The following is a 12,500-nucleotide window of genomic DNA, read 5'->3' as shown; positions in this document are numbered from 1 at the left end:
ATGAAGAAGAAGAAGAAGAAGAAGAAGAAGAAGAAGAAGAAGAAGAAGAAGATGATGATGATGATGATGATGATGAAGGAGAGGGAGGGGGAAGACGAGAAAGAAAAATAAAAATAAATAGAAGTATAAGAAAGAGGAGGGGGGATGGGTGGGGGTCGGGGGGGGGGGGGGGGGGGGGGGCGAGGGAAGAGAGAGAATGAAAAAGAGGGGGAGGAGGAGAAGATGAGATGCTGCTGCTGCTGCTGCTGCTGCTGATGATGATGATGATGATGAAACATATCAGACAGGCTGACAGAACGAAACAAAGAAGAAGAAAAAATCGAGAACACACGAATTCAGAGAAATATGAAAAAGGGGGAAAAAATAGATAGTGAATCATATAATTGTTAGTACTGGAAAGGAAACAGGAAGGCGAAGGAGGGCAAGAGAGGAAGATAAACGAAATAAATAAAGAAAGAAAGAAAGAAAAGATGCAAACGAAGGAAAGAGAGAATGAAAGAAAAAAGAAAGAAAAAAAACAAAAAACAAAAAAACAAAAAAGAAGGTAGAAAGAAAGAAAGAAAGAGAGAAAAAATGCGAACGAAGGAAAAAGAGAACGAAAGAAACAAGAAAGAAACAAATAAAGGAAGAAAGAAAGAAAGTAAGAAAGAAAGAAAGAAAGAAAGAAAAAATGCGAACGAAGGAAAGAGAGAAAGAAAGAAGAAACAAAGGAAGGAAGGAAGACAGAAAGAAAGGAAGAAAGAAAGAAATGCGAAGGAAAAAGAGAACGAAAGAAAAAAAGAAAGAACCAAAAGAAGAAAGAAAGAAAGAAAAAAAAGAAAGAAAAAAAGAAAAAATAATGCGAACGGAGAACGAGAGATTGAAAGAAAAAAAGAAAGAAAGAAACAAAAGAAAAAATGCGAACGAAGGAACGAGAGATTGAAAGAAAAAAAAAGAAAAAAAGACAAAATGCAAACGAAGGAAAAAGAGAGTAAGAAAGAAAGTAAGAAAAAATGCGAACGAAGGAAAGAGAGAAAGAAAGAAAGGAAGGAAGAAAGAAAGAAAAAAAGGAAGGAAGAAAGAAAGAAATGTGAAGGAAAGAGAGAACAAAAGAAAAAAAAGAAAGAAACAAAGAAAGGAAGGAAGAAAGAAAGAAACGAAAGAAGGAAAGAAAAAATGCGAACGAAGGAACGAGAGAACGAAAGAAAAAAGAAAGAAAGAAAGACAAAATGCGAAAGAAGGAAAAAACGAAAGAAAAAAGAAAGAAAGAAAGAAAGAAAGAAAGGAAGGAGGAAAGAAAGAAAGAAAGAAAAAATGCGAACGAAGGAACGAGAGAACGAAAGAAAAAAGAAAGAAAGAAAGACAAAATGCAAAAGAAGGAAAAAACGAAAGAAAAAAGAAAGAAAGAAAGAAAGAAAGGAAGGAAGAAAGAAAGAAAGAAAAAATGCGAAGGAAAGAGAGAACGAAACAAAAAAGAAAGAAAGGAAAGAAGAAAGAAAGATAGATAGAAAGGAGCAATCAGAAATGTGTCACTGTAATTATTGAAAAGAAAGACAAGAAGCCAGAATAAAAACCGCGTACGAAAGAAAGAAACAAAGAAACAAAGAATAGGAAAGGAAGACGGATAAATACGTCGCTGTCATAATTGAAAAAGACAGGAAGGCAGATAAAAGTTCGTAAGATAGAAAGAAAGGAAGAAAAAAGGAGGAAGACAAATAATTTTGTCAGTGTTATTTTGAAAGGACATATGTCTTCCTTCCTTTCTTTCAAAAGCCAGCAGTGTGCGTACAGACACAGACACACAGACACACACACACACACACACACACACACACACACACACACCAGAGAGAGAGAGAGAGAGAGATTCACACACACACACACACACACACACACACACACACACACACACACACACACACACACACACACAACACACACACCACAGAGAGAGAGAAGAGGAGAGAGAGAGATTCACACACACACACACACACACACACACACACAGAGAGACAGAGAGAGAGAGAGACAGAGATAGAGATGGAGACAGAGACAGAGATGGAGACAGTAACAAGCCGATAGATGCAGACAGAGAGACATACAGACAGACAGAGAAATTCGCCAGCATTAACAGAGTTTGTTTTCCTTCTGTTTTTATTCGCATACTCTTCGTTGCAGGTTTGGTTTCTTCGGCCTGTCTCGGCCTTATCAAGTTAATGCTTTCCTTGTGACCTTTTAACTATTACCCCAACCCCTACCCCGTCTGTCTCTGTCTCTGTCTCTGTCTCTGTCTCTGTCCTCTGTCTCTCTCTCTCTCTCTCTCTCTCTCTGTGTATCTAACTCGCTTTGCATCTCTGTGTCAGTGTTTGTCTGTGTTTCCGTCTGCGTGTATGTGTATCTGTCTGTCTCTCTATCTCTGTCTCTCTGTGGGTCTGTCTGTCCGTCTCTCTGTCTGTCTCTCCCTCTCTCTCTGTACTTTTTTTTTCTCTTAAACATTATATTTCTCTGTTTCTCTCTATCTGTATTTTACTCGCTTTCTCTTTCTGTTTGTCTGTCTGCCTCCCTCCTCTCTCTCTCTCTCTCTCTCTTTTCTCCCGTCCCCGCGCTGGCACCCGCCTCCCAACCCCCCCCTTTACCCCATTTTTTTGGGGGATAAAAATGAGAGCCAAAGGGACAAAAACCAGGGGGAAATTTTTCCCCCCCCCCCCGGGGGTTTAAACCCCCCCCTTTCCCCCCCCCCCCCCCCCCCCAAAAAAAAAAATTTTTTGGGGGGCCCCAAAAAATCCCCCCCCCTTTTTCCCCCAAAAAAACCCCCCCCCCCCCAAAAAAAAAAAAGGCTTTTCCCCCCCCCCAAAAAAATTTTTCCCCCCCCCCCCCCCCCCCCCCCCCGGGGGGGGGCCCCCCCCACCCCCCAAAACCCCCCCCCCCCCCCCCCCAAAAAAACCCCCCCCCCCCAAAAAAAAAACCCCCCCTTTTTTTTTCCCCCCCCCGGGGGGGCCCCTTCCGTCCAACCCCCCAACCCCCCCCCCCTTTTCTTTTTCCTCCCTCCCTCCCTCCTCTCTCTCTCCTCTCTCTTTCTCTTTCCCTCCCTCTCTCTCTCTCTCTCTCCCCCTCTCTTTCTCTCCCTTCTCTCTTTTCTATCTCCCCCTCTCTCTTCTCTTTTCTCCCTCCTCCCTCCCTCTCTCTCTCTTTCTTTTTCCCTCGCTCCCTCTCTCTCTTTCTCTCTCCCTCCCCCTCTCTCCCTCTCTTTCTCTCCCTCCCCCCTTTTTCTCTCTCCACCTCTCTCTCTCCCCCCCTCTCTCTCTCTTTCTCTCCCCTTCCCTCCCTCCCCTCTCTCTCTCCCTCCCTCCTTCTCTCCCTCTCTCCCTCTCTTTCTCTCCCTCCCTCCTTCTCTCTCTCTTTCTCTCTCCCTCCCTCCCCCCTCTCTCTCTCCCTCTTTCCCTCCCTCCCCCCTCTCTCTCTCCTCTCTCTCTTTCTTTCCCTCTCCCTCCTTCTCTCTCCCTCTCTCTTTCTTTCTCCCTCCCCCTCTCTCTCTCTCTCTCTCTCCCCCTCTCTCTCTCTTTATCTCTCCCTCCCTCTCTCTCTCTTCCTCCCTCTCTCTCTCTCCCCCTCCTCTCTCTTTCCTTCCCCCTCTCTCTCTCTCCTTCTCTCTCTCTCTCTCTCTCTCTCCCTCCCTCTCTCTCTCTCTCTCTCCTCTCCTCTCTCTCTCTCTCTTTCTCTCTCTCTACTGTTGTTATTGGTGGGGGGTTTTTTGTTTAAAAAAAATCTCGGTTAATCTAATGTGCCTGCGAAAGAAGAACGAAAGAAAGATAAATTTCGAAGAAAGAAGAAAGGAAGTTAAAGGCGAAAACGGAAAATAAAGCCGAGTGGATGAATAAATGGATCATTTAAGTCTGGAAGTTGATCCTCACAGAAAGGACAGAAGAAATACAATAAAAACGAAAAACAAAAAAAAAAAAAAAAAGAAAAGGAAAGAAAGCGTGGAAGATCAATAGAAAGAACGAAAGAAAGAAAGAACAAACAAAAAAGAAAAATGCAAATAAATAAGAAGAAGAAAAAAAAAAGGAAAAGTGCAACAAAGAAAGACAGACATAAAGACAAAAACAAAAATAAGGAGGAAGGAACAAATAAACAACGAAAGAAACAAACTATCTAACAACACGAAAGAAAGAAAAACAAGGGGGAAAAAATGAAATATACATAAAAGGGGAAATCAAAAAGGAAACGACCCCCGGGGCGTTTTTCCGTCGTCCCACAACCAAGTTAAAAAATTTTTTTCCCACACCCCAAAAAAAAAAAAAAAAAAAAAAAAAAAAAAAAAGGACAAAAAAAGGGCTTTAAGAAAAAGGGAAGGAAGAGAGAGAGAGAAGAGAATTTTAATAGATAGATAGAGGAGAGAGAGAGGAGAGAGAGAGAGAGAACTGTGTACAAAGTCAGTTTATACAAAAGAGAGAGGGGGGAGGGAGAGAGAGAGAGAGAATGAAAACTGTGTGCAAAGCAGCTTATATAAGAGAGAGGGGGGGGAGGGAGAGACAGAGGGGGGGGGGAGAGGGAGGGGGAAGAGAGAGACAGAGAAACAGGAAAGAAAACAAACTGCGTGCAAAGCAGTGTATATAAGAGAGAGAGGGGGGGGAGGGAGGGAAAGACAGATGGAGGAGAGGGAAGGAGAGGCAGACAGACAGACAGAGGGAGAGAGAGAGGTGGGTGAGAGGAGGAGAGAGGGATTGAGAGAGGGGGAGGGAGGGAGAAAGAGAGAGAGAGAGAGAGAGAGACAGTACGGTATGGAGAGAGACAGTGATGGATGGAGAGAGACAGTAAGGGAGGAAAAGGAAGAGAAGAGAGGGGGAGACAGACAGAGAAGGAGATAGAGAGAGGGGGGGGAGAGGGACGAGGGGGGGAGACAGAGACGGAGAGAGAGAGTGGGGTGAGAGGACGAGGGGGAGACAGACAGAGACGGAGAGAGAGAGAGAGAGGGGGGGAGAGCGACGAGGGGGGGGGGGGAGACAGACAGAGACGGAGAGAGAGAGAGGGGGGGGGAGAGGGACGAGAGGGGGGGGGAGACAGACAGAGACGAGGAGAGAGAGAGGGGGGAGAGGGACAGGGGGGGGGGAGGACAGACAGAGACGGAGAGAGAGAGAGGGGGGGAGAGGGACGAGGGGGGGGGGAGACAGACAGAGACGGAGAGAGAGAGAGGGGGTGAGAGGGACGAGGGGGGGGGGGGGAGACAGACAGAGACGGAGAGAGAGAGAGGGGGAGAAGGGACGAGGGGGGAGGGAGACAGACAGAGACGGAGAGAGAGAGTGGGGGGAGAGGGACGAGGGGGGGGGAGGACAGACAGAGACGGAGAGAGAGAGTGGGGGAGAGGGACGAGGGGGGGAGACAGTCAGAGACGGAGATAGAGAAAGGGGGGGGTGAGGAACGAGGGGGGAGACAGACAGAGACGGAGAGAGAGAGGAGAGGGGGGGGAGAGGGGACGAGGGGGGGGGGCAGACAGAGACGGAGAGAGAGAAGAGGGGGGTAGAGAGGGACGAGGGAGGGAGCAGACAGAGACGGAGAGAGAGAGAGAGTGGGGGGAAAAGGGACGAGGGGGGAGGGAGACAGACAGAGACGGAGAGAGAGAGTGGGGGGAGAGGGACGGAGGGGGGGAGACAGTCAGAGACGGAGATAGAGAAAGGGGGGGGGGTGAGGGACGAGGGGGGAGACAGACAGAGGACGGAGATAGAGAGAGGGGGGGGGGAGGAGGGACGAGGGGGGGGGGACAGACAGAGACGGAGAGAGAGAGAGGGGGGGGGAGAGGGACGAGGGGGTGGGGGGACAGACAGAAGACGAGAGACGAGAGAGAGAGGGGGGTTTTAGAGAGGACGAGGGAGGGAGACAGCAAGCCGGAGATAGGAAAAGGGGGGGGAAAGGGGGGGGGGGAACGAGGGGGGGGGCAAAACAGAAAAAACGGAGAGAGAGAGGGGGGGGGTTTAAGAGGGCCCGGGGGGGAAGGGAAAACAGACAGAGAGGGGAGATGAGAGGGGGGAAAGTGGGGGAAAGGGCGAGGGGGGGGGGGCGACAAAACCAGAACGGAGGAAGGGGGGGGGGGGGAGGGACGAGGGTGGGGGGGCCCAGACAGGACGGAGATGAAAAGAGGGGGGAGGGGAAAGGAGGGAGGGGGGAGATAGAAAACGGAGATAGAAAAGGGGGGGGGGGGGGGGGGGGGGGGGGGGAGGGGGAAGGGGGGGAGACAGAAAGGGGGGGAATAGGGGGAGGGGGGGGGAAAAGGGAAAAAAGGGGAGGGGGGGAAACCCAGACGGGGAGACGGAATAGGGGAGAGGGGGGGGAAAAGGGGGGGGGGGGGGACCCAAAGACGGAGAGAAAGGGGGGGGGGGAGAGGGCCGGGGGGGGAAGGGGGGAAAAAGGGGGGAGCCGGAGAGGGATAGAGGGGCGAGGAGAGGGGGGGGGGGGGGAAGAGGGGAAGGGCGGGGGAATTAAAGGGGAAAAAAAGAAGAAAAGAAGAAAAAAATGAAAAACAAAAAAAACAGAAAATTGAAAAAAAAAAAAGCAAAAAAAAAAACAGAAAAAAAACAAACATTTTATCGATCCACGGGGTTTTTTCCCCAAGAGCTTTTTTTCGATTGGGGGGGGGGGGGAAACTAAACCCTACCCCCCCCGTCCCCCCCCCCCTTTCCCCCCCCCCCGGTCCCCCCCCCCCCCCCCACACCACACCAAACCCCCCCCCATGCCCTACCCCCCCCTCCACCCCCCCAAAAACCCCCCCACCCCCCCCCCACCCCCCCCACCCCCTCCCCCCCAACCCCCACACTCACACAAAAAACCCCCCCCCCCCCTTTTTTCCCCATTCTCCTTTCCCCCCCCGAGTATTTTTCGTTTTTTTCCCCTGTCATTTTCATGTGGCGTTAAACTGTGGACAAATGGGCGGGGGTGGGGGTGGGTTGGGTTGTGGCAATGCTAGCTGGCGTGGGTGAGAGAGAGAGAGAGAGAGAGAGAGAGAGAGAGAGAGAGAGAGAGAGAGAGAGAGAGAGAGAGTGATTATAAGTTCTCAAGGTTTATCAAGAACGGAGACTGACTGATCATGATAAGGATGGAGAATATGTACGGATTAGAACTTCTCAAGGATGCGGGATTGACTGACCTTGATTTGACTGGAGACTAGTCTGATCGTTACTCCTCAAGTATTGAGCTTTGACACACTGTGACTTATCAGAATAAAGATAAAGAACTGATCATATAATTATTCTCGAGAATAGACACTGTCCCTGAATTATCACGAACGGACATGGACAGATGGTGACTTCTCATGGCTGAAGATGACTTCTCAAGAATGGAGATGGATTGTTCGTGACTTCTCAAGGATGGAGATGGACTGATCATGACTTCTGAAGGACAGAGATGGATTGATCGTGACTTCAAAGGGATGGAGATGGATTGATCATGACTTCTCAACGATGGAGATGGACTGTTCGTGACTTCTCAAGGGTGGAGATGGACTGATGATGACTTCTCAAGGGTGGAGATGGACTGATCATGACTTCTCAAGGGTGGAGATGGACTGATCATGACTTCTCAAGGATGGAGATGGACTGTTCGTGACTTCTCAAGGGTGGAGATGGACTGATCATGACTTCTCAACGATGGAGATGGACTGTTCGTGACTTCTCAATGATGGAGATGGCTGATGATGACTTCTCAAGGGTGGAGATGGACTGTTCGTGACTTCTCAAGGGTGGAGATGGACTGATGATGACTTCTCAAGGGTGGAGATGGACTGATGATGACTTCTCAAGGGTGGAGATGGACTGATCATGACTTCTCAACGATGGAGATGGACTGTTCGTGACTTCTCAAGGGTGGAGATGGACTGTTCGTGACTTCAAAAGGATGGAGATGGACTGTCCATGACATCTGAAGGACGGAGATGGATTTATCGTGACTTCAAAGGGATGGAGATGGACTGACAATGAATTCTCAAAGACGGAGAGTTAGTGATCTTGGTTTTACAAAGACACACTTGGATTTACTATGTGATCTATCAAGGATGGATATTGACTGACCATGATTAACTCAAGGAGGGAATTTATAGGCTTGAAACATTCTCATCTTGCAGTTTATTATTGTTCTTCACGCACAATCAGACAAATGTGTAGGATACAGCAATTACCAAAAGACGTGTTATTTTCAGTACAATTGGTCTGTAGTGAAGGAAGAAGACAGGTGAGGAGTTGAAGGGTTGAGAGAGAGAGGAGAGAGAGAGAGAGAGAGAGAGAGAGAGAGAGACGGTGTGTGTATGTGTGTGTTGAATGTGTGCGTGTGTGTGCGCGCGCGCGCGTGTGTGTGTGTGTGTGTGTGTGTGTGTGTGTGTGTGTGTGTGTGTGTGTGTGTGTGTGTGCTGAACAAGTTCCGATCATGTTTGTATGTATGCATGCATGCATGTATGTATGTATGTATGTATGCAATTACATACGCATCCGTTTACATGTTTTACTTTTATTTCATTTCATGTTATGTATTACATTATTTACTTTAATTGTCTCTCTGTCGTTCCATGTACATGATGCTCTTCTATCGTCTTTCTCAATCTATCCATGAAACGCAGAGCAGAGATGCCGTCAAAAACCGAGGAATGGAGAGAGAGAGAAAGAGACAGACAGACAGACAGACACACACACACACACACATACATATATATATATATATATATATATATATATAGACACACACACAGACACACACACAGAGCATATATCTATGATATTCATGTCCGACAATGACCAACAGAACAGCAGTGAAGGCATATGTTGTCCTGATTATCCGCGCTGGAATTTGATTATAGTGGAGAGTGCCTTGCCCAAGGTACATCTCCATTCTCTCGGACAAAAGGGGATTTAGGACAGTCGGCGCTGGGGATGTTCCTTTAAGGCCAACTAGCCACCCCCCCACTCCCCCACTCCCCCTCCCCAACCCACAAGGCTGCAGCGCTACGAGCCAGTGCAATCTTTCCACTTTGAGGCCATAGTCCTTCACAGAAGACTGAACTGTAAATAAAATCCCATTGCCGTGGAGAATCCATTGATTCATACAGCTTTCACTTTCGAGCGACCCGGGCTATGACAGACAGACAGACAGACAGACAGACAGACACAGAGAGAGAGACAGAGACAAAGAGAGACAGAGACAGAAAGAGAGGGGCAGACAGACAGAGACAGAGATACTCGTGCATAATTCTTTGTCTGTGTCTTTTCTATTCTACCCAATTATTTTGGACGAATGTTTTGCTGTTATCCTTCTGTCAGAGGCTAAAGGAACGCAAGCTGAGGTCAACGGAGAGAAACACACACACACACACACACACACACACACACACACACACACACACACACACACACACACACACACACACACACACACACACACACACACAGAGAGAACCACTTGTGCATGATTCTTTGTCTGTGTGTTTTCGATTCTGGACAATATATCATTCTGGACGAATGTTTTGTTGTTATCCTTCTGTCAGAAGCAAACAAAAGAACGCAAGCTGAGGTCAACGGCTGCTTCCATCATTTGGAAATGACTTTCAGAAGACGCTCCACACACACACACACACACAGAGACACACACAGACACACACACAGACACACACACACACACACACACACACACACACACACACACACGCGCGCGCGCGCGCGCGCGCGCGCGCACACACACACACACACACACACACACACACACACACACACACACACACACACACACACACACGTGTGTGTATGTGTTCGTCCGTCGGGATCGACGAGGACCATCTAGTCATCCTGGGGGTGGGTGGGTTGGGCTCTGTGGGTGGTGGTCTGGCATGCGAACTACATGGCCTGCCCAGCACAGCTGGGTCTGCATCAAGATGGTGTAGATGCTGGGCAAGTTTGCACGAGTGAGCACCTGTGTCAGGGATCTTCTCTTGCCACTTTATGCCGAGAAGTTTTCTGAGGCTGGTGGTGTGGAAGTGGTTCAGTTTTTTGGCGTGGCGTTTGTAGACCGTCCATGATTCACATCCATAGAGCAGTGTGGTGAGAACTATGGCCTTGTATACTTTGAGCTTCGTCTCCAGGGTGATGCCTCTCCTGTTCCAAACGTTCTTACGGAGTCTGCCGAAGGCAGCGCTGGCTTCGTCGAGTCTAGCATTCACCTCGTCGTCGATGACAACTGTGCGAGAGAGTGTACTACCCAGGTATGTGAACTTGTCCACCGCATTCAGTCGTTGCCTGTTGATGAAGATGTTTGGTTCAACGTAAGGCTTTCCTGGAGCTGGCTGGTGCATCACCTCAGTCTTCTTTGTGCTGATTGTGAGGCCAAAGTTGTCACAGGCAGAAGAGAACTTGTCGACGCTGTGTTGCATGTCAGCTTCGGAGGCAGCATTGAGAGCGCAGTCATCAGCAAACAGGAAGTCGTTGACGGTGTCTGTCCTCGCCTTGGTTTTTGCTTGAAGCCTCCTGAGGTTGAAGAGTGAGCCATCTGTGCGGTACCTGATGCCAATGCCTACGTCAGCGTCTCTGAAAGCATCTGTCAGCATGGCTGAAAACATGAGACTGAACAGGGTGTGGGCAAGAACACACCCTTGCTTGACTCCGTTGGAGACAGGGAATGGTTCTGAAGTCTCTCCGTTGTCTTGGACTCGGGCCAGCATCCCATCGTGTAGTTGCCGTATGATGGTGATGAACTTTCTGGGACATCCGTACTTCGCCAAGATACTCCAAAGGCCATCTCTGCTAACAGTATCGAAGGCCTTGGTCAGATCGACATAGGGGAAGTAAAGGTCGGCGTTCTGTTCCTGACACTTCTCCTGGAGCTGCCTGGCAGCAAACACCATGTCGATAGTCCCGCGTTCTTTCCGGAAGCCATACTGGCTCTCTGGTAGGAGACCTTGCTCAAGGTGCGCTATAAGACGGTTGAGTAGCACTCTGGCCAGAGTCTTGCCTGCAACGGACATCAGGGATATTCCACGATGGTTGTCACAGGCCTGACGATTTCCTTTGCGCTTGTACAGGTGTATGATGGAAGCGTCTTTGAAGTCCTGTGGAACTGCCTCATGCTGCCAGATGAGCTGGAATAGCTGATGAAGCTTCTCAGTCAGCGCCATACCACCTTCTTTGTAGACCTCAGCTGGAATGGAGTCTGAACCAGGGGCTTTGCCACTGGATAGCAGACGGATAGCTTTCTGGGTCTCCTCCAAAATTCGAATGGCATCCAACGACTCACTGACTGGCACCTTGGGGAGTCGGTCGATGGTTTCATCACTGATGGTGGAAGGGCGGTTCAGTACGCTGTCAAAGTGTTCAGCCCATCTCTCAAGGATCCCGTCCTTGTCAGTGATTAGGGTAGAAGCATCAGCACTGAGAAGTGGAGCAGATCCGGAGGTGGTGGGACCATAGACTTCTTTCAGGTCGTTATAGAAGTTCTTCATGTCGTTCCTGTATGCAAAGCCCTGGATCTCATCAGCTTTGTTGCTCAACCAGGAATCCTGCATCTGCCGCAGCTTCAGCTGGATGGTGCTGCGTGCGCTCTTCAGTATGTCTTTCTTTGACTGTGACTTGGGATCTTCAATGTGGGCTCTGTAGGCTTGGCGTTTGTCTTCCAGCAGCTGCTTGATCTCAGTGCAGTTCTCATCAAACCAGTCTTTGTGCTTCCTGGCAGAAGGCTCCAGGCACTCCATGGCAGTGTTGTACACCGTCTCATGCAGTGCGCCCCATGCTGCCTCCACATTCTGGTTGTCCAGCACGGTGGACTCAAGGCGTTCCTCCAGGGTGTCAGCAAAGCTCTGCTTGATGTTGCCTAGCTCCAGCTTGTTGACATTCAGGCGTTTGGGTGCTTTCATGCCCTGAGGCCGTCCCTTGGGCTGGATGCGGAGGTTGAGTTTGGAGACGATAAGGCGGTGGTCTGTCCAGCACTCAGCGCCGCACATGGCCCTCGTGACTCGTACGTCCTGCCTGTCCCTCTTCCTGACGATGACAAAGTCGATGAGATGCCAATGCCCAGAGCGAGGATGCATCCATGACGTCCTGTTACGGGTAGGGAGGCAGAAGACGGTGTTTGTGATAAGAAGGTCGTGCTCGGCACATGTCTGGAGAAGTAGTTGACCATTGCTGTTACAGTTGCCAACCCCATGCTTCCCAATCACACCTTCCCAGGAGGTGCTGTCACAGCCAACTCTCGCGTCAAAGTCACCAAGAATGATGAGCTTGTCTGCGTTGGGAACAGTGGTGATGACAGCGTTCAGGTCCTCGTAGAACTTGTCCTTGATTTCATCTGGGTTGGTCATGGTGGGCGCGTAGGCGCTGACAATGGTGGTAAACTTCTTCCCGTTGCTTAAAGGGAGTTTCATCGTCATCAGGCGATCGTTCACTCCTTTCGGGGGGCCAGCTAGCTTGCCAACGAGGGTTGTCTTCACTGCAAAGCCAACTCCAGCCTCACGTCTCTCTTCAGGTCCGCGACCACTCCAAAAGAAGGTGTAGCCTGCACCT

This window comes from Babylonia areolata, chromosome 7 (assembly GCF_041734735.1).
Source record: "Babylonia areolata isolate BAREFJ2019XMU chromosome 7, ASM4173473v1, whole genome shotgun sequence".
Lineage (NCBI taxonomy): Eukaryota > Metazoa > Mollusca > Gastropoda > Neogastropoda > Buccinidae > Babylonia > Babylonia areolata.
The sequence above is the reverse complement of the archived record's forward strand: the minus strand, read 5'-3'. Positions refer to the sequence as shown.